The sequence below is a fragment of the Neofelis nebulosa genome, chromosome 12 (assembly GCF_028018385.1).
Source record: "Neofelis nebulosa isolate mNeoNeb1 chromosome 12, mNeoNeb1.pri, whole genome shotgun sequence".
NCBI lineage: Eukaryota > Metazoa > Chordata > Mammalia > Carnivora > Felidae > Neofelis > Neofelis nebulosa.
The window spans coordinates 70,853,360-70,876,885 of NC_080793.1; the positions used below are offsets into that span (position 1 = coordinate 70,853,360).

Below are 23,526 nucleotides of genomic sequence, written 5' to 3' on the forward strand. Positions count from 1 at the left end.
ATTACCTTCATAAGCTTTCTATAGTTTTCAGCATACAGATCTTTTACATCTTTGGTTAGATTTATTCCTAGGTATTTTATGCTTCTTGGTGCAATTGTGAATGGGATCAGTTTCTTTATTTGTCTTTCTGTTGCTTCATTGTTAGTGTATAAGAATGAAACTGATTTCTGTACATTGATTTTGTATCCTGCAACTTTGCTGAATTCATGTATCAGTTCTAGCAGACTTTTGGTGGAGTCTATCGGATTTTCCATGTATAATATCATGTCATCTGCAAAAAGCGAAAGCTTGACTTCATCTTTGCCAATTTTGATGCCTTTGATTTCCTTTTGTTGTCTGATTGCTGATGCTAGCACTTCCAACACTATGTTAAACAACAGTGGTGAGAGTGGGCATCCCTGTCGTGTTCCTGATCTCAGGGAAAAAGCTCTCAGTTTTTCCCCATTGAGGAAGATGTTAGCTGTGGGCTTTTCATAAATGGCTTTTATGATGTTTAAGTATGTTCCTTCTATCCCGACTTTCTCAAGGGTTTTTATTAAGAAAGGGTGCTGGATTTTGTCAAAGGCCTTTTCTGCATCGATTGACAGGATCATATGGTTCTTCTCTTTTTTTTTTGTTAATGTGATGTATCACGTTGATCGATTTGCGAATGTTGAACCAGCCCTGCATCCCAGGAATGAATCCCACTTGATCATGGTGAATAATTCTTTTTATATGCCGTTGAATTCGATTTGCTAGTATCTTATTGAGAATTTTTGCATCCATATTCATCAGGGATATTGGCCTGTAGTTCTTTTTTTACTGGGTCTCTGTCTGGTTTAGGAACCAAAGTAATACTGGCTTCATAGAATGAGTCTGGAAGTTTTCCTTCCCTTTCTATTTCTTGGAATAGCTTGAGAAGGATAGGTATTATCTCTGCTTTAAATGTCTGGTAGAACTCCCCTGGGAAGCCATCTGGTCCTGGACTCATTTGTTGGGAGATTTTTGATAACCAATTCAATTTCTTCGCTGGTTATGGGTCTGTTCAAGCTTTCTGTTTCCTCCTGATTGAGTTTTGGAAGAGTGTGGGTGTTTAGGAATGTGTCCATTTCTTCCAGGTTGTCCAATTTGTTGGCATATAATTTTTCATAGTATTCCCTGATAATTGTTTGTATCTCTGAGGGATTGGTTGTAATAATTCCATTTTCATTCATGATTTTATCTATTTGGGTCATCTCCCTTTTCTTTTTGAGAAGCCTGGCTAGAGGTTTGTCAATTGTGTTTATTTTTTCAAAAAACCAACTCTTGGTTTCGTTGATCTGCTCTACAGTTTTTTTAGATTCTATATTGTTTATTTCTGCTCTGATCTTTATTATTTCTCTTCTTCTGCTGGGTTTAGGGTGCCTTTGGTGTTCTGCTTCTATTTCCTTTAGGTGTGCTGTTAGATTTTGTATTTTTCCCTCAGCACTTTTAGCAGAAATCTCTTAATGATTGAATTAATCCTTTAATGGACTGATGGGTGAGGCATTCTACTTGTGGGTGAGTAAGGAGTAGCTAGAAAAGGTTGCCAGTCTATAATAGTTATTTGGCCTAAAGGGTGTAATCATGCTCTTCTCATCTATTCATAAATTTGTTTTTCAGTGCTGGTTGGAGCACTAGCTCTGGACAATGGATAGAGTGTTAGCCTGCAAAGCCCCAGGCAGTTTCTTAATTCCTCTGAGAGTTAGTATTCACACCTGTAAAAATGAAAATAATAAGACCTACTTTGCGTGGGTAGTTATGAAGATTAATTGAGATAACGTGGATAATGACGAGTTATCCACACCATAGGTAAGACTTTCTTCTTGTTTTCAAAGACTAAAACAACTGAGTTATTTCTGTTTGCAAACAGTGGCAGTGCTACAAATATATTATTTGGTATTTACTGTGGCACTATATTTTTCTTTTGTGATGCAATGTTCTGCTTTTAAGCTGGGAGAACTTCTTTCATCCCCTTCCATTACTCTAAATATTTTTTACTAATGCAGCCACACTGAATCCCTGCACATGCCTGGCTGTTCCTCTTTGAGTTGCCACTGTGTCAAGATGTAAAAGGACTGCTCTTATCTTCTGAAAACAGGGCTGCTTCAATTATATCAGGCTAAGCTTTTGTGGAGGAAATCTCCATTGGAGATAGTGGGAATGTAGCAAAGATATTCAGTGCTCTGCACGTTTTTGCTGGAAATGTTTAAAACCAGAAAGTGCTAAGGTAGAGAGATAGGCAAGGGAGAAGGATTTAACAAGTTATATATTGTCTAATGTTCATTATTTTGTAGAACAGCAACTTGAACATAAAAGGTGCTCTCCGTGTTAGAGTAGGAAGAACATTTACCATTCAGCCCGAGGGCAGCCTTTAACGGGGTTGCTGTGAATCTTCTCTAGCCTGTCAATGTGGTCCACGGACCAGGACCAGGACCAGGACCATGAGCATCACCCGGAGCTTGTTAGAAGTGCAGTCAGAGACTCTTCCCAGACCTACTCAATCAGAAGCTGCATTTAAAGAAGATCTTCACATGATTCAAATTTACATTAAAAGAAGCTTTCCTCTTGGCCAGTGCTGTCCCTATAGAACTTTCGGTGGTGATAGTGATGTTCTATATTTGCATTATCTAATATGGTAGACACTAGCCATATGTGGCTGAGAACTTGAAATAGGGCTAGTGCAACTAAGGAACTAAAGTTTAAATTACCGTTTATTTTAACTAACTGTAATTTAGACTTAATTAGTCACACGTGTTTTGTGGCTGTCACACAGAGCTGGCAGCATGACATTCTACCAGGTTTTGCTTAAAGGATTCCTCAGGATGGTAATGTCAAGCCCCTATCACTGCCAGGAGATAGTCCTTGCATGGGCAGGAGGTACCACTGAATAATCTGGGGTCCTTGTCTGTGACTGTGGTTCTACGCATAGTCCCTGGAAAAGAGTTCAAGAGTCAGCATTGCTGACACACTTTCTTCTCTAGGGGCTCAGAACAGTGAGAACTGCATACGGGGGGGGGAGAAAACTTGAGCGGCAAAAACCTGAACTAAACCAACACAACACTTTGGAAGCTACCAGTTTCTAATTGTGTCATTTTTATTATTTCACAAATCCCTGAAGATCAGAAGACATATTTCTCTACTTTGCTTCATCTGCAATGTATCTGGCTTGCAAAATATAAACTGATGCTTTCTACTGGTTTTATTTCTCCTTCAATATTACTCTTCCTTTATGGGAACTCTAGTTCAAATTATTTTAGTTATGGTCTCCTGAAAAGCCTTGGGAAACTTCTGTTTCTACACCTTTTAGTTAGTTTTTTTAATGTTTATTTATTTGTTGACAGAGAGAGAGAGAGAGAGAGAGAATGAGAATGAACGGGGAGGGGCAGAGAGGGAGACAGAATTTGAAATGGGCTCCAGTCTCTGAGCTGTCAGCACAGAGCTCAACGTGGGGCCCAAATGTGTGAAGCACGAGATCATGACCTGAGCCAAAGTCGGACACCTAACCAACTGAGCCACCCAACCTGAGCCACCCAGGTGCCCCTGTTTTTTTTTTTTTTTTAATTTAAGTTTTAGTTATTTAACATATAGTGCAATATTGGTTTCAGGAGTAGAATTCAGTGATTCATCATTTACATACAACACTCAGTACTCATCACAAGTGTCCTCCTTAATACCCATCACCCATCTGGTCCATCTCCTACCCTCTTCTCTCCATCAACCCTTAGTTTGTTCCCTGTCATTAAGAGTCTCTTGTGGTGAGGCGCTTGGATGGCTCAGTCGGTTAATCATCTGACTCTTGATTTCAGCTCAGGTCATGATCTCATGGTTTATGGGTTTGAGCCCTGTGCTAGTCTCTGTGCTGGCAGTGCTTGCGATTCTCTCTCCCTGCCCCTCCCCTGCTCATGCGTGCTCTCTCCCTCAAAATAAATAAACATTAAAAAAAAAAGAGTGTCTTGTGGTTTGTTTCCCTCCATTCTCCTCCCCCCTTACCATGTGTTTGTCTGTTTTGTTTCTTAAATTCCACATATGAGTGAAAGCATATGATACTTGTCTCTCTCTGATAGACTTATTTTGCTTAGTATAATACATTCTAGCTCTATCCATGCATGTCATTGCAAATGGCAAGATTTCATTCTTTTTGATGGCTGGCTAGTATCCCATCCATCCCATCCCATGGGATGGATATATCCCACATTTTCTTTATCCATTCACCAGTCAGTGGACATTTGGACCCTCTCCATAGTTTGGCTATTGTTGATAATGCTGCTATAAACACTGGGGTGCATGTACCCTTCAAATCTGTATTTTTGTATTCTTTGAGTAAATACCTAATAGTGCAATAGTTGGATCATAGTTCTAATTTTAGTTTCTTGGGGAACTTCCATACTGTTCTCCAGAATGGCCACACCAGTTTGCATTCTTACCAACAGTGCAAAAGGGTTCCCCTTTCTCTGCATCCTTGACAACACCTGTTGTTTCTTGTGTTGTTAATGTTAGCCATTCTGACAGGTGTGAGGTGGTATTTCATCGTGGTTTTGATTTGTTTTTCTCTGATGATGAGTGATGTTGAGCATCTTTTCATGTCTCTGTTAGCCATCTGGGTGTCTTCTTTGGTAAGTGTCTTTTGTCCACTTCTTTTTTTTTTAATAAAATTTTTTAATGTTTATTTATTTTTGAGACAGAGACAGGGCATGAGCAGGGTAGAGGTAGAGAGAAAGGGAGACACAGAATATGAAGCAGCTCCAGGCTCTGAGCTGTCAGCACAGAGCCTGATGTGAGACTTGAACCCATGGACTGTGAGATCATGACCTGAGCTGAAGTCAGACGCTTAATCGACTGAGCCACCCAGGCACCTTGTCTTTTGCCCATTTCTTAACTGGTTTGTTTGTTTTTGGGTGTTGAGTTTGATAAGTTCTCTATAGATTTTGGATACTAACCCTTTATCACATATGTCATTTGCAAATATTTTCTGCCATTCCATAAGCTGTCTTTTAGTTTTTTCAATTGTTTCCTTCACTGTGAAGAAGATTTTTATCTTGATGACCTCCCAATAGTTTATGTTTGCTTTCCCCCTGCCTTTGGCGACATGTCTATGAAGAAGTTGCTCCTGCCACGGTCAAAGAGGTTGTTGCCTGTGTTCTCCTCTAGGATTTTGATGGCTTCTTATCTCACATTTAGGTCTTTCATCCATTTTGAGTTTAGTTTCAAAAGCGGTCCAGTTTTCTTCTGCCTGACACCATCCAGTTTTCCCAACACCATTTGTTGAAGAGACTGTCTTTTTTCCATTGGATATTCATTCCTGCTTTGTCGAAGATGAGTTGACCATCTAGTTGTGGGTCCATTTCTGGGTTTTCTCTTCTCTTCCACTGAGCTATGTGTCTGTTTTTGTGCCAGTACCATACTGTCTTGATGACTACAGCTTTGTAATACAGCTTGAAATCCAGAATTGTGAGGCCTCCAGTTTTGTTTTTCTTTTTCAGGATCTCTTTGGCTATTCTGAGTCTTTTGTGGTTCCATACACATTTTAGGATTGTTTGTTCTAGCTCTGCAAAGAATGCTGGTTGTTTTTTGATAGGGATTGCATTAAATCTGTAGATTGCTTTGGATAGTATAGACATCTTAACAATATTTGTTCTCACAGTCCATGAGCATGGAATTTGTGTCCTCATTTCTTTGTGTCCTCTTCAATTTCTTTCATAAGTGTTCTATAGTTTTCAGACTACATGATCTTTTACTTCTTTAGTTCGGTTTATTCCTAGGTATTTTATTGTTTTTGGTGCAATTGCAAATGGGATTGATTCCTTGATTTCTTTTTCTGCTGCCTCATTATTGGTGTATAGAAATGCAATAGATTTCCGCACGTTGATTTTATACCCTGAGACTTTGCTGAATTCATTGTTTCTACATCTTTGCTCAAGCATACCTTTTTTGTCCTCTTGGCCTGAGCACTGATCAGGTGGTGGCATCTGCTGTGTAGATATCATCTGTTACTGTGGTGACTTAAGTAGGTTCTGTATCTTTAAGACTTCTCTTGTTTTCTGCTTGCTCCATGTTGATCATCTCAAATCGTTGTTCCAAACTTAAATTCTTTTCATCAAATTTGGCAATTCAACACACTTCCAGCTGTTTACTGGTGATACATGGTTAAACAATGATGTAAACATCTGTCCTGGCTGCAGTAGCCCTCATATTTCACCAACTGGAGTTCTGTGACTGTCTGACTTCCCCCCCTCCACCCATGTGACCCAGGGTTCTGTTGAGGTGAGGGAATTCAAAGAGCCATTTGATGAATAAAAATGAAGCTTGATGTGATAGCAAAGAACTTTTCTCTAAAATGGAAATATTATTGACAAATGTACATTTGATTACATCTCAGAAATATTTTGTCATCAGGTATAGGGGAGCTTGTCATCTCCTTATATCATCTTTTGTCCTTAAAAATTGCCTGTCTGATTAGGAGGCACCCATGTTTAGACCTTGACAGTGGGAAGGGATGATGTGATCATCTCATTGTACACATGAGTGAAGATTCTTCTGTGGGGCTTCCCTGGGAGTGGCAGAGAAGCCAGTTTAGGAAAACTTGGGTCTCTTGACTTATTGGTCTATAAATGGGCTTCAGATGGGGTCCATGAATCCCTAAAACTGTAGCAAAGTTTTATGTCTATGTGCAGTGTTAGGACAGAGAATCCAAGGAGTCTCAGAAGTCTGAGTTGCTTGCATCATGCTATCCTTTTCCTTTTGAATTCTTCTGATTTGGTGGTTACTTTGACTTTCAACTTCTCAGATTTAGGATAAGGCATACAGGACACTTGCTGGGTCATTGATGATATGCAGAGAAGTTAGCTTTACTGGGGGAGAACTTTGTTATGCACCATTCTGCCATTGGTGAGTACTGGCTTCAAGGAGGTAGAGGGCAAGAATATTTAGCTTATTCAGAGGAAACCCATCACTGTGATAACTCTCAGCTGTCATCTTATTGCCCAGGGGACAGCAGGCCATCTTCTTATTTGAAGTATAGCTCTTTGAGTGGTTTACAGAGTTTGGAACCTGCCAACTTATGATTGGGGTTCAGATCTGCCACTTCCTGGCTGTGTGACCTTGAGCAAATGATTTCTCTTTTGCATCTAAGTTTCCTCATATTAAAAATACCGGGATTATAAGTGATGAATCACAGGAACCTACCCCCAAAACCAAGAGCACACTGTATACACTCTATGTTAGCCAATTGGACAATAAATTATATTAAAAAAAAAATAATACCAGGATAAATCCTTGCTTTGCAGTGCAAGAATGCATATAGAGTGCTGAGCACATAGCGGACCCTCCATAAATGATAACCACTCCCACTACAGTCTGCTGACTATTTCAGAGCAAGGGAAGACCTGTGTCTAAGGGAAGTCTGCTTACAAGTCTGATCTGTGAAGCCAGCTGGTCCACTTTCCACCGTTCAGCCTTCTGAGGGAATTCAGAATGATGTGGTGGATTATTCTTTTCTTCACTAGCTTTTCCACTCTTTTTCTATCACCATCCACTAAATGCTCCCATCTGCCTTCTGGAATTCCATTCCCTGCAGTAGAGTTTACAGGAAAACAGAGCACATGATCTTATAGGAAGCTAAGTGCTGGCTGGACATACCATTTTGGGAACAGAGCAATAAAGACATTGTGTTTTTGGCAAACGTGGGTCTGTCTGAAAGGGAGACATAGGAGAAGGATATGAATTTCTATTTAGGCCGCAGATGAATCTTCACATTAAGGGAACACACAATTTCTGGTCCATGGTCTGTCTTAGATGATTTTGTGGCATAGTTGAACTCACTTTCTCTCATTTCTGAAAGAAAAATATCTCTAAGAATTGGTGAGAAAGATGAACATTTGCTTTAAAATAACAATAATAAAACATTCAGCTGAGAGAGTTAAGTTGGCAGATGTAAGTAAGTACTTAGAATAAGGTGAACACGGAATATGAACCATGCCTCCCAGATCTTTCTGGGCTTGCTCCCCACCATACCCACACAGTGTGCACATTCTCACATACACACACACACAACATACTCATATACACATACATATCGCTCCTTATGATCATGAAACCCATGACAACTTCTCTTGTACATACATGCTTGTGAGTCTTGGGACCCATCATAACGCCTGATAAAACTACCCTTTTAACAGGTATTTTCTTTGAAGTCTTCTCCATTCCCAAATTAAAAAAAAAAAAAGCCAAGTCAGCTGTAGGCTTTATTTAAAAGCAATACATATTTCAAAATTCAAGTTCTCTAGGAATGAAAAACTCCTAATTCAGAATAAAAATTAGCACTGGCTTATGTGCCTTGCCACTGTCAGAAATCTTATTGTACCCCAAGTGTACCATGGATCCCTGATGGGATCCCTTAGGAAATATGTATGCATCTAGACTTAGGCATTTTTAGTCAATATGCAATGCCTTCCCTTGACAGAGCAGCACGGGTGAAAGGAACAATTTTGATGGGCACTGTTTCTTCTCACCTGGGAAAAGTTTCTTTCTTTCCCTAGGGTTGTGTTCCTTCCTCTCTTTGTGTGATATCTGGGAGACTCACTCTGATGACTGTTTGCATTGGTGGTGTTTCTATAGTCCCTGGCCCCCATCTCTCTTGTCTTGGATCCCCCTGCAGCTTGCTTCTCCATGTTTCTTGGCCTCATCTGCCCTTCCTTCCCTGTCGTTACTGGATCTGGTGGTGTTAAATTCCATCACAGCCAGCATCCCACTACACCAGTGGTTCTCAAGGTACTGTCCCATATTAGCAGTCTCAGCGTCACCTGGTGCGGTAGGTAGACTAGTAGCCTCCCAAAGAGGTCTGCACCCTCATCTCTAGAACCTGTGAGTTTGTGAAATTACATGGCAGTGGGGAATTAAAGTGGCACATGATATTAGGTTGCCTCACAGCTGACTTCAAGATAAGGAGAGTATCTTGGATTATCCAGGTGGTTCCAGTGTAATCACCAGAGTCTTTAAATGTGGAGAAGGGAAGCAGAACAGTTAGTCTTAGAGCTGTGATATGTGTGAAAGACTTGCCCAGACATTGCTGGCTTTGAATGTGAAAGATGAAGCCCATGAGCCAAGGGATACAGGTGGCTTCTTGAAGCTGGAGGAAGCAAGAAAATGGATTCTCCCCTAGAGCCTCTAAAAAGGGATGCAGCCCTACAAAAACCTTGATCTTAGCCCAGTGAGATCCATTTTGGACTTACAATTCTGAATTCCAGAGCTATAAGGTAATAAACCTGTGTTGTTTTAAATTGCCATACTAAGTATGTGTAGGAACACATATACTTGGGAACTTAGAAGTGAAAATTCTAGGATACCCCCCACTCCAGACCTACTGTATCTGAAACTCTGGGGGTGGGGCCTGGGAATCTGTGTTCTAACAAGCTCTCCAAGCAACTCTGATGCACATTAAGTTTGAGAATATCTGTGTTTCCTTTGAGGGAATCTGTTTAATGGAGGCCACTCAAATGGACGGGCCAGCTGTAGGATGCATGGAGCTCTTTACAGGAGGAAATGAGCTCCTTCCTTGAAACCTTGGCAAGAGAGGTTGTATTCAGGCTGCTATTTGTTTGTGTATTCTGTTTGTTGTGTATAACAGGAGCTTTGAAGCTTCTATCATTGTGATGTGCAGTGGCGAAAAATATAGATTCTATTGAGGTATAATTGACATATAACACTATAGTAGCTTGAGGGGTACAACATGATGACTTGATAATTGTATGTATTTTGAAATGATCACCACAATTCACTGCATCGGACTCTAAGCCATTCTTCCCACTTCATTCAAGCAGAAGAGTTTCCTTCTGTCTAAACCTGCTCTCTCTACCTGTGCTATTTGTCTAGTAATATCCCATTTGTCTAGTAACAACTTTGTCTAGTAATATCCCATTGCTCTGGTCTCTTTGATATGTGGTCTCTCCATCTCTGTTGGCTCTTGTCCCTCAGCCTGGTGAATATCCCGTCTTTTTTATCGTAAATATCCTACTCCTCTCCTCCAGTCTCTCCCCATTGTCCATCTATTGTGCTGTTGGTCAATCCTTCCTTTTCTTGTCAAGCTTGTTGAAAGCATAGTCTTCACTTAACCCATTCATGTCTCAGGTGTCTGCAGCCTACCTTCTGCCCAAGTCTCACTATAACTGCTCTAGGAAGAAATGGTCACCAGATGTCTTTAATTGCCAAATCTAATGCATGCGTATGGGCCTTATTTTATCTCTTTGTTGTGCAGACACTATGACCCTTATTATAACTTTCTTCATGTTAACCTGCCGTGGTTTTCTGACTGTCTTGACTTCTTTGACTTCCTTTGCACATCCCTTAAATATTGATGTTCTTCAGGGCATCCTACAGCACACTCTTAAAAATAAAGAAAAAAATGTATGCACTTTCTTTGTAACACTTTATTCATTCCATGGCTTTAACTGGCTGACTTGCAAATCTGTGTCTTCATTCTAAACATCTCTGAGCTTCACACATGTATACTTAAGTGTCTCCTAGGTATCTTTACTTGATTATCTGCAGGTGCTTTCAGCAAGTGGGTTCACAGTCAAACTCACTGTCACTGTCTCTAAACCTGCAAAATAAAAATGTAGGATCAGATGAGTATTCTTCAGGCTATGGGTTGTGACCTGTTAGTCTGAGAAATAGTTTAGAGAGTGGTGGTCAGCAGTAAAATAAACAAAGAGTTGGTTGAGCATCTGACTCTTGATTTTGGCTCATGCCATGATCCCAGGGTTGTGGGATTGAGCCCTGTGTTGGGCTCTGTGCTGAGTGTGGTGCCTGCTTAAGATTCTTTCTGTCTCTCTCTCCCTCTGCTCTTCTCCCCTGCTCATTTGCTTGCTCTCTCTCAAATTAAAACAACAACAAACACAAAGAAATCAGCAAGTAAGCAAACAAAAGATATACATACAGATTAGTTTATATTACATTAGCTTACTTTAGGTAAGCTCCATGAGAGCAAGCATGCTTTTTGTTTTTTTTAATCTGTTTTATTTCCTGTTTTATTTCTAGCCTCTGGCTTGGCACATGTACCAACTCTATGTTTGTTGAAAGATGAATGTGTATTCAGTTGTGATGTAAAATGTATATTCTATTATGGGTTGTGGTTAAAAAAATTGAAAACTATTGGACCGGATCATTTTTAATGTCCCTTTAAACTAAAAAATTATAAAAGTATTGTGTTTTTCTTTCAATGCTCGGTTGTTTGATTTTTCTTCTTTCTTTTTCATTCTTTTTCTCCCCCCAGTGGCCAAGGGCTATGCAGAACTCTTACTATTTTCACTTGTGTTCTAAACATTAGAGAGGTCCCAGGAGTAGGAGAAAGGATATTTGGTATCCCCAAAGGATGGTATTTGATGAATGTGATCAGGAAGCTCACCAAACTATGGGCTAGGTGAAATCGTGTGGTCAGATGTCTGTGTGTGTGTTCACTATTGAGCTGATTGGCTTAGAATGCTTACGATGTGAAACAAGATGGTAGACCAGCTGGCTGACCAGCTTTTCAAAGAGATAGAGACATCCATTAATTTCCTTAATTAATCACAAGTGGACCTTTATTACAAAGGTAGTTAGAGTGGATGGCAGATTTAGGCTGAGTGCTGCCAAAAGAGAATTCAAAGAAAGGGTGTCACATTCAGTTACTTGTTTACTGTACATTTAACCAACTAGTTGGCAGATGCTGAGTGAGACACTGAGGATACAAGCTGAACAAGGGAGACAAAATTCCTGCTCACCTGAACCTTCATTCTAGTGGAGGACAACAGGCATGTACACTGATAAATATGCAAGATTATTTTGGGTTCAGAGGAACCTCCTGCATGGAGCAGCTTGGTTTTTGCTTTGCACAACAATATGTACAGGTTTAGAATAGGAAGCATCTGAACAATGTCCCAGATCACCTTGCAGGCTGAAGCTTGTGAAACTGAAAAATGCCATCAGGGTGCTTCTTGATGGCCACTTTAAATGCCTTTTAAGAAAATCAATGTAGACAACGTCTTAGATGCTGTGCTAATGGAAACTGTGGTTGAGAACTGAGTTAAAGTAAGTGATAAAGAGAAGAGAATGGATTTGTTGGGGTGGGCTGGGCAGCTGAGCAAGTGTGTTGTGATGTAGGGGAGACAGGGAGAGGCTGGAAGGTTCCTTACAAGCTGTTCAAACTAAGAGGTACCTGTAGAAGAGAAGACTCCCTTTGTGTCTCTGTGGGATAATAATCTTCCCCAAGTGCCCAGATGCTAGCTCTGAAAGGAGATTGAGGAGAAGTTGTATCACTTACTCTTGAGGATGTTGAATTCACTTTTAGGCAGGAGTCAGCTCTATGTCCAATCAATAGAAACAAGATTATTCAAGACATTATCTTGGTTGGTCATATAATGAGCCATATCCTTTTCCCCTCTTCCATCTTCTCCTTCACAAATATAATGTTGCCAAAGAATCTCATTATTTTTTTTGTTCCAGGAGCATAGTTTTACTGGTTATGGTATTTGTTCATTGTTTATTTCCTGCATATTTTAAAAGAGATTCCAGGCAGCTTATGATGGAGTGCCAGCTCTCTTCCATTTGTCCCTCCCAAGCCACTCTCTGACTCCTTGGCCCCAGAAGGCTGACCTGGTCAATGACACTGATACAAGACCTACCTTGTCTTTTTTGGCTTCCAGTTGGGTTTGACCAATGGAGACCCCAGATAAGAGGCCACATGGATGAGAGAGTGAGGATTGGGTATTTTTTCCCTAGTTCCTTCCAGGAAGTAAGATGTGAGGTGACCTTGGCCTGGTTGTATTCCTGGATCCATGGTCACTACTTCTTCTGAGGCTGTTCTACATGACACTCTTCACTGGGTCCCAGTACCTGCTTCCTTCATCCCTTTGCACCTGGTGTGTGTGTGTGTGTGTGTGTGTGTGTGTGTGTGTGTGTGTGTGTTGGAGGTAACAGTTTTGCTGCTCCTTACCTGGTTTCTACACTGTGTCTGGTGATGCCCTTCCATCCCACTCCCGGTCTTCTAATAAATTTCTTTGGGAAGCAAAACTTATTAAAATATTCTAAATTGGGCCATATGCTTGGGATTTTGGCAAATGTGAATATCAGAACGTAACAAAGAGATAACCATCATTAAACAAGTTGAAAGGCATAGGTACACAGAACTAGGAATGGAGATGGCCATAACCTTTGTATGCCTGTTCATGCATATTGGACAAATGGATATCTAGCTTCTTTTATGAAGCGCCTATTCAAGTCTGTTGCCCTTTTACAATTGAGTTGTTTGTTTTTCTGTTTATCTGTAGGAGTGTCTTAAAAATACATTCTGGGGGCACCTGGGTGGCTCAGTTAAGTGTCTGACTTCAGCTTAGGTCATGATCTCATGGTTTGTGGGATTGAGCCACATGTTGGTCTCTGTGCTGACAGCTCAGAGCCTGGAGCCTGCTTTGTGTTCTGTGTCTGCGTCCCTCTCCCTCTGCGTCCCTCTCCCTCTGCGTCCCTCTCCCTCTGCGTCCCTCCCCCTCTGCGTCCCTCTCCCCCTCTGCGTCCCTCTCCCCCTCTGCCTCCTCTCCCCCTCTGCCTCCTCTCTCCCTCTGCCCCCTCTCTCCCTCTGCCCCCCCCTCTCCCCCCCTCCCCCCTCTCTCTCCCCCTCCCCCCTCTCCCCCCTCTCCCCCCTCTCCCCCCTCTCCCCCCTCTCCCCCCTCTCCCCCCTCTCCCCCCTCTCCCCCCTCTCCCCCTCTCTCCCCCTCTCTCCCCCTCTCTCCCTCTCCCCCCCTCTCTCTCCCCCCCTCTCCCCCCTCTCTCTCCCCCCCTCTCCCCCCCTCTCCCCCCCCCTCTCCCCCTCTCTCCCCCTCTCTCTCCCCCTCCCCCCTCTCTCTCCGAATAAACATTAAAAAAAATACATTGTGGACACAAGTCTTGTGTCAGATATAAGTATTGCAAATATCTCTCCTCACCCTGTGGCTTGCCTCTTCATTATCTTACTGATATCCTTTGTCTAACAGACATTATTAATTCTAATGAAGTCCATTTTATCATTATTTTTATTATGTGGTTAGTGCTTCTAGTGTTTAAGAAATCTCTGCCTATTCCCAAGATCATGACAACAGTCTTCTATTTTCTTCTGGAAGCTTTATTGCTTTTCCTCTCACATTTATGTCTATTATCCATCTTAGATTGATTTAAAAAAAAATAGCTTTATTGAGGTATAACTTACATACCATTAAATTTACTCACTTTAAGAGTACTTTTTGGGGTTTTGTTTTGTTCTTAGTAAATTTACAGAGTTGTGCAATCATCTCCACCATCTAATTTTAGAACATTTACATCACCCAGGAAAGAAACCTCGTGCTCGTTTGCAGTCACTCCCCCTTCCCACGCCTAGCCCCAGGCAACTGCTAATCTATTTTTTTGTCTCTATAGATTTGCCTTTTAGGTGTGTATGTGTGTATGTGTGTATGTGTGTATGTGTGTATGTGTGTATGTGTGTATGTGTGATGTGTAGCTATTAAGCACAAACCTCAAGGCCAAGCTTTCTGAAAGCTCAGGGAATCCTAATCCAAGTGCTTTGCAAGGTCCTCTTGGCTGGTCCTTGCTAAGATTACATTTCTATCATTTCAGGAAGACTTATTTGTAGCCTCTTATAAAAGGAACTGAGTAATGGACACTCTCTTTGCCTGCCTTCTGTCAGGGGATCTAGAAATCTTGAATAGTTATTTCTTTTCCCATTCTCTAAGAGTCCAGGAGTGACCTCTCACCCAGATGTGAGTAGTGAAAGCACTTCTGAGAGAAGCTACCATAATGTTTATGCCTGTGGATTTTTGATGCTCTGAATGAATGCACTGGGAAGACCTAAGGAAGCTAGAGAATGGGCAGGAAGTATGGTTCTGGTAAATTCCACATGTCAGAAATAGGCTTCTGGCCAGGGCAGATCCTAGTCATTTGTACAGTTGGAGTCTGATGGGTGAGTGCCCAAAGGGCTAAAAAGTTATTTTTCCTTCTTTTTTAAAAAAGTTTATTTTATTTATTTTTGAGAGAGAGAGAGAAGGGCAGGGGCAGAGGGAGAGGAAGAGAGAGAATCCTAAGCAGGCTCCACACTGTTAGTGCAGAGCCCAACGTGGGACTTGAACCCATGAACCATGAGATCATGACCTGAGCCAAAATCAAGAGTCTGACACCTAACCAACTGAGCCATCCAGGCACCCATCCTTCTTTAAAATATTTTTTCTTAGTTCTATTCAAGTATGATTAACCAAACTGCATGTATTTAAAGTGCACACTATGTTTTGATACACCTGTATAGTGTTAACACATCCATCACTTCACTATTCATCCATAGTTATGTGTGTGTGTGTGTGTGTGTGTGTGTGTGTGTGTGTGTATGAGAAAGAAACACTTACGATCTACTCTCAGCAAATTTCTAGTATACAACACAGTATTAACTACAGTCCCTGTGCTGCTGTATATTAGGTCTCCAAAACTTATTCATCTTGTAACTAAAAGTTTCTACCCTTCGACCTACATCTCCCCATTTTCCCCAGCCCCTAACAACCAGCATTCTGCTCTTCATTTCTGTGAGTTCAACTTATAGATGTATTGTTTATTAAAGTAGGATCTATGTGCTGCATCTAGCCACTAGGCATGCAAGTGGGAAGTAATGTAGAATGGTGAGTTTCTGTGGAATAGTTTGGTCTGAAACTGCTTGCTTCTCACCTAAGATATTGAATGAAGAGACATGGGTTTGGAACTCCCAGCCCATCCCTCCTATAGCCTCTCCACTCACCCAACAAAGAGGCAGCCTAGCTTTACAAAGGGATATGTGGCGTGGTAATGGTCTGTACTTTTGAGGACTTGTCCCCCCTCTCCCTCCCTCGCTGAGAGATTGGCAGATGATACTCGAAATCATTGTTGGCTTGAGTTGGGAGTTGCATTGTAGGTGGGTTGGAGCCTACCCTCTCCTTGGTCCTACAGGACCTGGCCACCTTCACCTCTCTGACCTCATCTACTTCTGTCTCCTTTGTTCACTCTGCTCCAGATTCATCTCTGCTTCCCAGTGTTCCTCTGACCCATCCTGACACTCCAGCCTTAGCACCATTGCCCTGTTTAGTCTCCCTGCCTGGGATGCATTTCCCTTACTCATCTCCTGATGCCTTCACATCCTTCAAGTCTTCGCTTAAATGTCCTCAAATCAAGGAGTCCTACTCTGACCATCTTTAAAAAATTTTTTAAGTGTTTATTTATTTTTGAGAGAGAGAGCGAGCATGAGTAGGGGAGGGGCACAGAGAGAGGGAGATACAGAATCCAAAGCAGACTCTGAGCTGCCAGCACAGAGCCTGACACGGGGCTCGAGCCTGCAGACTGCGAGATCATGACCTGAGCCAAAGTCAGATGCTTAACCGACTGAGCTGCCCAGGTGTCCCCCTACTCTGACCATATTCTTTAAAACTGCAGCTGCCTCTTCTACTCCCACACTGCCCTGCTGAGAAATTTCTGGACACATGTAAAGAGACAGCGTGATGGAGTGGAAGAAGCCTAGACTTGGGAACTAAATCAAACTGGAGCTTAAGATTTAGCCACTTGATATTGGGGCGGTGGGGGGGGCTTCTAAGTATTTCTCTGGGTCTCTGTGTCTTCAAACATTAAAACGAGGTTACCTCACAGTGTTGTCGCTAGATGGGAGCACCCAGCCCAGGGCTTGCACAGAGCAGGTCTCAGTAATAGGTCTTCCTGGCCTTTCTCTCTCAAGCCACTTCCTCCCTTCCTCAGTAGGGGCTGACTGACACAGGAAGAGATTTCAAGAAGTCTGTTCCAGAAGAGGATTAATGCGTTTTCACAGGGTAAACATACTCACGTTGAAAAGTTAAATCTCTAATATATTACACTGAAATTGCTCTGGTTAGCCTCATCTTACCTACTCCAAAATGACTTTGTTAAAAGAGGAAATGGCCTGAAGCCTGAGGCCCAGATGGGAATTGACTGTTTTAATAAGCCAGGCCTCTAACAGGCAGGTGATGTCACAGCCCTAGAGGAAGGTGAGAAGGGGAGGATTTTTCACTCTTGCCCCAAATCTTCTGAGGCATCCCAGCAAGGAGCTGGGTCATTAAGAATCATGTTCCCAAACCCCGGGAGGGTCAGCAAAAGGTACCTTTTGTGTCTGGGGCACAGGGATATGTGATTCCAGTTACTAAGCAACTTGCCCTTCTGGGCTGGCCTGGCCTCATTATTCTGGCCTGTGGTGGAGGGGAGAGGGGAGCAAATCTGTTAGAGAATTTAGGGTGTGCTGCTACTTCCATTTGTGAGAGAGAAGATACTGGTCAAAAATCAGTAAGACACAGGGCTGATGTGTCCCTTCTGTGGTAAGAACAAGACGAAGAGCGGTCCCGACTTCGAGAAGAGGCTGTCGGGCAGACACCCATCCCTTAATTTTCCCTGATCACTTTTATGCTTAGGCCAGTGAATACTCAGGAAAAGAGAGAGAGAGACTGGAGACTCTTCAATGAAGAGCTCATTGAAAAAGAAGTGTTCTCAAAGTGTGCACACCGCTTGACGACCTGTGACTTGGTGGAAAAGAACAGAAGCTTTAGAGAGGCACTGAAGAGCATTTGTCTTCAGTCCAGCTCGTACTTGGTAGAGCCTCAGTTTTCCCATCTGTAAAGTGGGGATGAAAGCAGTGCTGCCTGGGGAAATGATTGGGAAGATTTGATAAGTTATACGCGTAAGTGGCTTCGCACAGTGCTACTAAAAGTGTGTGCTCTTGAGAAATTTGGATGTTTTGCCACTGTATGCAAGAGCGTGTTATGGCTGATTTTCTCTGAGGAGTCTCACATTCTCTTACAAAAGTTCTCCTCCATCTTTTTCTGAACCAACACGGGAAGAAACAGATAGAGGTTTACCAGTGGAGAGAGTTCTTTCCCCCCCAGAGGAGGACAGGAGTTGGGTGACAAGGCAGAGAGCCACAGTCAGAGAGTAGGAACTTAATGAGTGGGTGTCCAATCAGCTGAAACACTAGAAAGGAAGGCGATAACTCACTCAGCAAGAGAGGGGCAGCCGATCTCCTTCTCAAACTAGTAACTTGTAAAATCAGGGGCAGGCATGCAGTTCCACATGTCAGCCTCCCGTTCTGGGTTGGCTGTTGGGTGCAATGTACCCTCTGCTGTCTTCTTTGTGGCCTCTGGGCTCAGCTTCCCACCTTGATGGGGGCCGCTTTCTGGGATCCCGGCAAAGAGGGAGTCAGCCTTCATGCCAGCAGACTCACAGCCTTTGTGCTCCCATGTGTGCTGCTGACCCACACGGAACTGAGTGTTTTGGGGGAACAGAGTGGAGCGTGTAATTCATTGCAGCATTCTCAGAGCTGTCTAGGGAGACTTTCAGGATAATGGATCAGGCATTTTGTTGGTTCTGAGTCTGCCTCTTCCTTCTCTCCCCTTTCCCATAAAGGGATGAAAAATCCATCTCCAAACAGAGCTCTGGATTAGTCTGTCCTCTGTCTTCTCGGCATTTGAATGGTTGATCTTTGAATTCAGGTGCTGTTATGTGGATTGTGCCTGAGGATGCCGGTGGGTAGTTTAACTCTGCTCGGGTGATTGTGATGAAAGGAGATAACCAGAGGGCTCAGTTGAGCAGAGAGGCATTCTGTCTCTCCAAAGAGTCAAGTTGGGAGAAATAAAATTTGAGGTCTAATTCCAGATGTCATGACCAGGAATGTCAGTCCCCAAACTCAAGCTGGAAGAGAGTTGGCAACCCTATTTTCCATCCAGCAACCTAATTTTGATGCCAATCTTCCAAACTGCCAGAGTGGGTGGGAGTTCCTCCATCGTCTTTCCTGACCTTTCCCTGACTTGGGGAAGCATGTTCATCATTGGCTATAATGTCCATATCAGCCTGTCCCTTGGACTTGGTAGGTATTCTTGGGACATGACAAGCTGGTGAGGCGAGAAAGCCCAATGCTTGTGGTTGTGTTTCTTTCTTTTTCAAAAAAAAAAATTTTTTTTTAATGTTTACTTATTTTTGACACAGGGGGTAGAGAGAGAGAGAGAGAGAGAGAGAGAGAGAGAGAGAGAGAATGAACAAACAAACAGGGGAGGGGCAGCAGAGAGAGAGGGAGACCCAGAATCCAAAACAGGCTCCAGGCTCTGAGCCGCCAGCACAGAGCCCGATGCAGGGCTCAAACTCACGAACCGTGAGATCATGACCCGAGCTGAAGTCGGATGCTCAACCGACTGAGGTGCCCCATGGTTGTGTTTCTCTAGACCCACCACACCTTTCCTTCCTAATGGCTTTCTGCCAACACAGACCATGTCCAGGGAGCAAACCCAGGTCCACAGAGTATTTCCCCTTCTTTTTTAATCTGGAAAAAGTCTCTTCCCCCCCCTCCCCCCGCCCCGTGATTGATTGAAGATAGGCATAAATTCTTTGCTATTTCTCCCATTGAGAGGGAAAGTCTAATTGCCACTTCCTTGAGTCTAGGCTGGCCTTAAGGACTCACTTGTAACCAACGGGATACATCAAAAGTGACGTTGCATGAAAGGCAACGTCTGCCTGGGTCCTTTGGGAAAGCTTATCCTGGGGGAAGCAAGCTACCAATTAAGAAGTCTGGCTTCCTTGAGGCTGTCATGCTGTGAGGAAGCCCAAGCCAGACATGTGGAGAGGCTGCATGGAAGAAAGAGAAAGAGAAAGAGGAGAGGGGGAGAGGGAATGGGGTAGAGCGAGAGAGGGATGGCAGGGCACAGAAGGAGAGAGGTAGAAAGGGACTCCATTGGTTCTATCTATTCCAACCAGCCCAGGCGCCAGGCCTGTGAGGGAAGAAATGTTCAGATACTTGCAGCCACAGCCACCATCTGACTGCAACAACATAAGGCACCCTGGCAAGATCCATCCAACTGAGCTCAGTCCATACTCAGAACCATGAGAAATAATATTAAAATCATTGTTTTAAGCCCCCATTGTATAGGTAGAATGGTTTGTTACACAGCAACAGCTATGAACACTCCTCCTACTCTGTTTGGTTCAGTGGGTTTAAAGACTTGAAAGCAGACTCCAGGAGGTCCTGTCAACTGTTCATTTTCACTGTCACATGCATCCCCTGAGGTTAGGGATTACAGAGCCTGCTACCCCTTCTACCCCAGAAGAAGTCTGGGTAAGGGCAGGAAAAGTAGGGATTCAAAAATTCCCTAAACTAGTATCTCCCAACTTTCACTAATGCCCACTTAAGTTTTGACTCCTATTAGAATGTCATTCTATTGTTGCTAACTTGGCTATTTTCAGAACTTTTTTGACTTTGTGAAGTTGGTAGGTAAAAAAACCAGCAGTTCACTATGGCTTACTATTTTGAGCCATTTACTCTGTATGAATTACTCGGTGAGGCCCAATGAAGAATTTGAAGACGAATAAGTTAACTTAAGAAAAGCTTGAGAAAAGTGATAAGCGTAAGGTGGGCATAGTCCTACATGACAATGCTGAGGACCAGGCAACATTCCAGCAGTTTCCAGAGGAGGATCCAGGTGTCCCTGAGTGTGTGGGCAGTCCGTGAGGGCTGTAACGTGGCAGTGGGTCCTGCAGCAAATTCTCGGGCAGGGGCAAGGGAAACACACCAATAACAGGATTTTGGTAGGTAGAATGGAGGGCTTCATGTTCATGCAGGGGAGTGGCATGAGTGGATCCTTGGTAGTAGGGCATTTTTCAGAGTATTTAAGTGATAAAATGAACTGGAAGAAGATGTGGAAAATAAACAACAAAAACATGCAACTGCTTGTACAGCAGATACATACTAATGTTTTTGGATTCACCTGTTCTTTTTGATGAAGTAAGTCCTTACTGACATTGGCTAACATCTACTGACCGCTACATGAGTACCCTTTGACATCCCTTCCATACACAGTTCAGTGCCCAAGAAAGTAACTTTCCGAGTTGTGGTTTATAACTTGGAGGAACAACGCTCATGGGTTGAGAGATGTCTTCTGATCTGGGAAGGTTCTCCCCAGGACCTTTCCTTGACTTGTAGGAGTAAACCTATCTCCTCTTCCTGTCTGGATCTTTGTAGTTAACCAACAGTTGTACCCTGTGGGGGCTTTCCTCCCTTCCAAAGGGCCTAGGTAGAATCTCTGGGGGTACCCATCATCCTTGTTTCCACAAAGCATTTGTATATAAACCCTGCAGTGGAGCACTGAACCCAGAATAAAGCTTCCAGACTGGTCTTCCAAGACCCTTCAGCTCCTCATGAAAAAGTCCTTGGCTCTACTGGCTTCTGATTGTTTTGTCTTTCTCATCTTCCAACTTTTGGATATGTAGGTGGTGAGGAAAGATTAGGAGGCTCCTCACAGAGATAGGAGCTGACAGGTGTCAGGTGGAGGGAGGTGGAGGGAAGCAGGGAATGTGAGTGTTCAGTGACTAGAGGCAGAAGAAGCAGAGAAGGACTATGTTCCGTGTTCAAGGAAGGCTAATACTGCATGCAGTTCCTAAGCTTTCTGTTCATCTATTTTTCTGATTCCTAACCCTTGCTGCCTTGCATAAAGTGTTGCAGCCAACTTCTGTGTGTGCGTTTTGTGTGTGTGGTGGGGATATGGAATGGAATGTGGTAGAATTGCTGCAAGAGATAAGAAATTGGCTATGTAAAATGAAACATAAGTTACCATCTGATTTAATCTGTGACTGAGTGAAATTGGCAGAATTTTCATCAGCACAGTAAGTAAGAGCCTATCTTGCAGCCCTGTCCCACTTTCAGCATACTTGCCAAGCTAAACCCCTCGGTCAGCTCTGGTCCCGCCCTCATCGCAGGTGTCGGCTTGGAGGGGTGATGGACACTTTCCACATCACCTCTTCTCATCCCAGAGCTGCCTCTTCTTCATCTCACCCCCACCCCCAATTGTGTGTGTACAAATGAATCCCCCTGAGTGCTAGCAAAGGAGGAGCCGCCCTCTGGGATGAGGAGTGTGGAAACCCAGAAATGCCTGTGCTAGGGTCTGGGATGGACCCTCATCATCTGCGCCAGCCCACTGTAGCACACCTGGGTACCCAGGAGCCCAGGAAGGTTGCTAACCAGCCCACGGCCATTGGTTGGTAGAGGCAGGGAACTCTAAGCCTGAACCAGACTTCAAAGTCACAAGCATCGTCATTCTACCCAGCCTCTTGCTTCTTCCCTTCTGGATGAAAAGGGGCTGGGACTTCTGGAAGATAATGATAACTAGGATTCTGGTTTGTGAGTCTTTTTTTTAAATTATTATTGTTTTTCAACGTTTATTTATTCTTGAGACAGACAGAGGATGAATGGGGGAGGGCCAGAGAGAGGGAGACACAGAATCTGAAACAGGTTCCAGGCTCTGAGCTGTCAGCACAGAGCCCAGCGCGGGGCTCGAACCCACGGACCGCGAGATCATGACCTGAGCCTAGCTGATGTTGGCCACTTAATCGACTGGGCCACCCAGGGGCCCCACTGGTTTGTGAGTCTTAAGGTTACTTCTAGCCAGTGGCCTGTGGGAGGATAAGCCTGTATGTTCTTCTCAGAGGAAACCAGAGATTAAACCTTAGTGATAAAAAGTGACTAGAAAGAAATCCATTGCCTGATAATCAACTTAATGGTTGTTATTTGTAAAACAAAAAAACAGAAGACAAAAAAACTGGAAAAAGGAAATAGGCACAAAGAAAAACTAAAAATAACTCCTTTCCTACAGATATCACCATCAACATTTAGTCTTTAAGTCTCTCTGCTTTGTGTCTGTATGTTTATGTAAATCTGTATATAAATATGTACACATAGGTAAAAATAGGAATTTTATCAAAATCCTTGCTTTCCTCCCTCACCCCCCATTTTAATGTCGTATCTTGAATATCTTCACATGCCTTCTTAAGAGTGAATCCCTAAAGGGGTTCTCACTTGATGCTCCATCTTAAGCAAGTATTTCAGTGCATTCTTCTGTGTTGATAATGGTGCCATCAGGCTCTGTGTTGTGCATTGCTAAACAATCGACCAGAATATTCTTTGAGTATAAAGTGCTGGTAGATTGCAACTGATATTTTCCTTCCCTCAGGAAGCCCCTATCTGCTGCTGAGAGTGTACAAATAAAACGGGGGAGGGGGTGCAGAGGAGAGTTAAAGATGAACGCTGGTTTGTAATAGATGACAATGGCTGTTAAAATTTACATCAATTATTTTCTATATTTTTAGTTTCATAAAAAGTGAACCCTTGACTTGGGTTGCTATATAGTCAGAAGGGATGTAAATATAACTGAGATGTTTTTCTTCCTTTGTGACTTGAAGAAATGGGGAGTGTGTTAGTTGGGGAACCCAGCTTACGCCTTCCAGTCTGTAAATATTTGTAATAAATTGTTCTGGTGTGTGTGTGAGTGTGTGTGTGCATGTGTGCATGTGCGTGCACATGCAGGAATTCCCCCAGCACACAGAGGGTTGTTTTAGGGGCAGTGCAGGCTACAGGCCAGCTAATGGTCTGACTGTTGATGGAAGAATCTTTGAAAATGCCACTATTGAAATGAGACATCAGACGTTCACAAAGTGGAAATTATGGAACCATGCTGGGTTGCT

General features: G+C 43.0%; 1 protein-coding gene across 2 annotated transcripts in view; it reads left to right on the plus strand.

Moving 5' to 3' along the window:
• The window catches only part of FRMD3 (FERM domain containing 3), a 311,700-nt gene that overhangs the window by 114,745 nt on the left and 173,429 nt on the right, over window positions 1-23,526 (plus strand). The gene's annotated exons all lie outside the window — the stretch shown is intronic.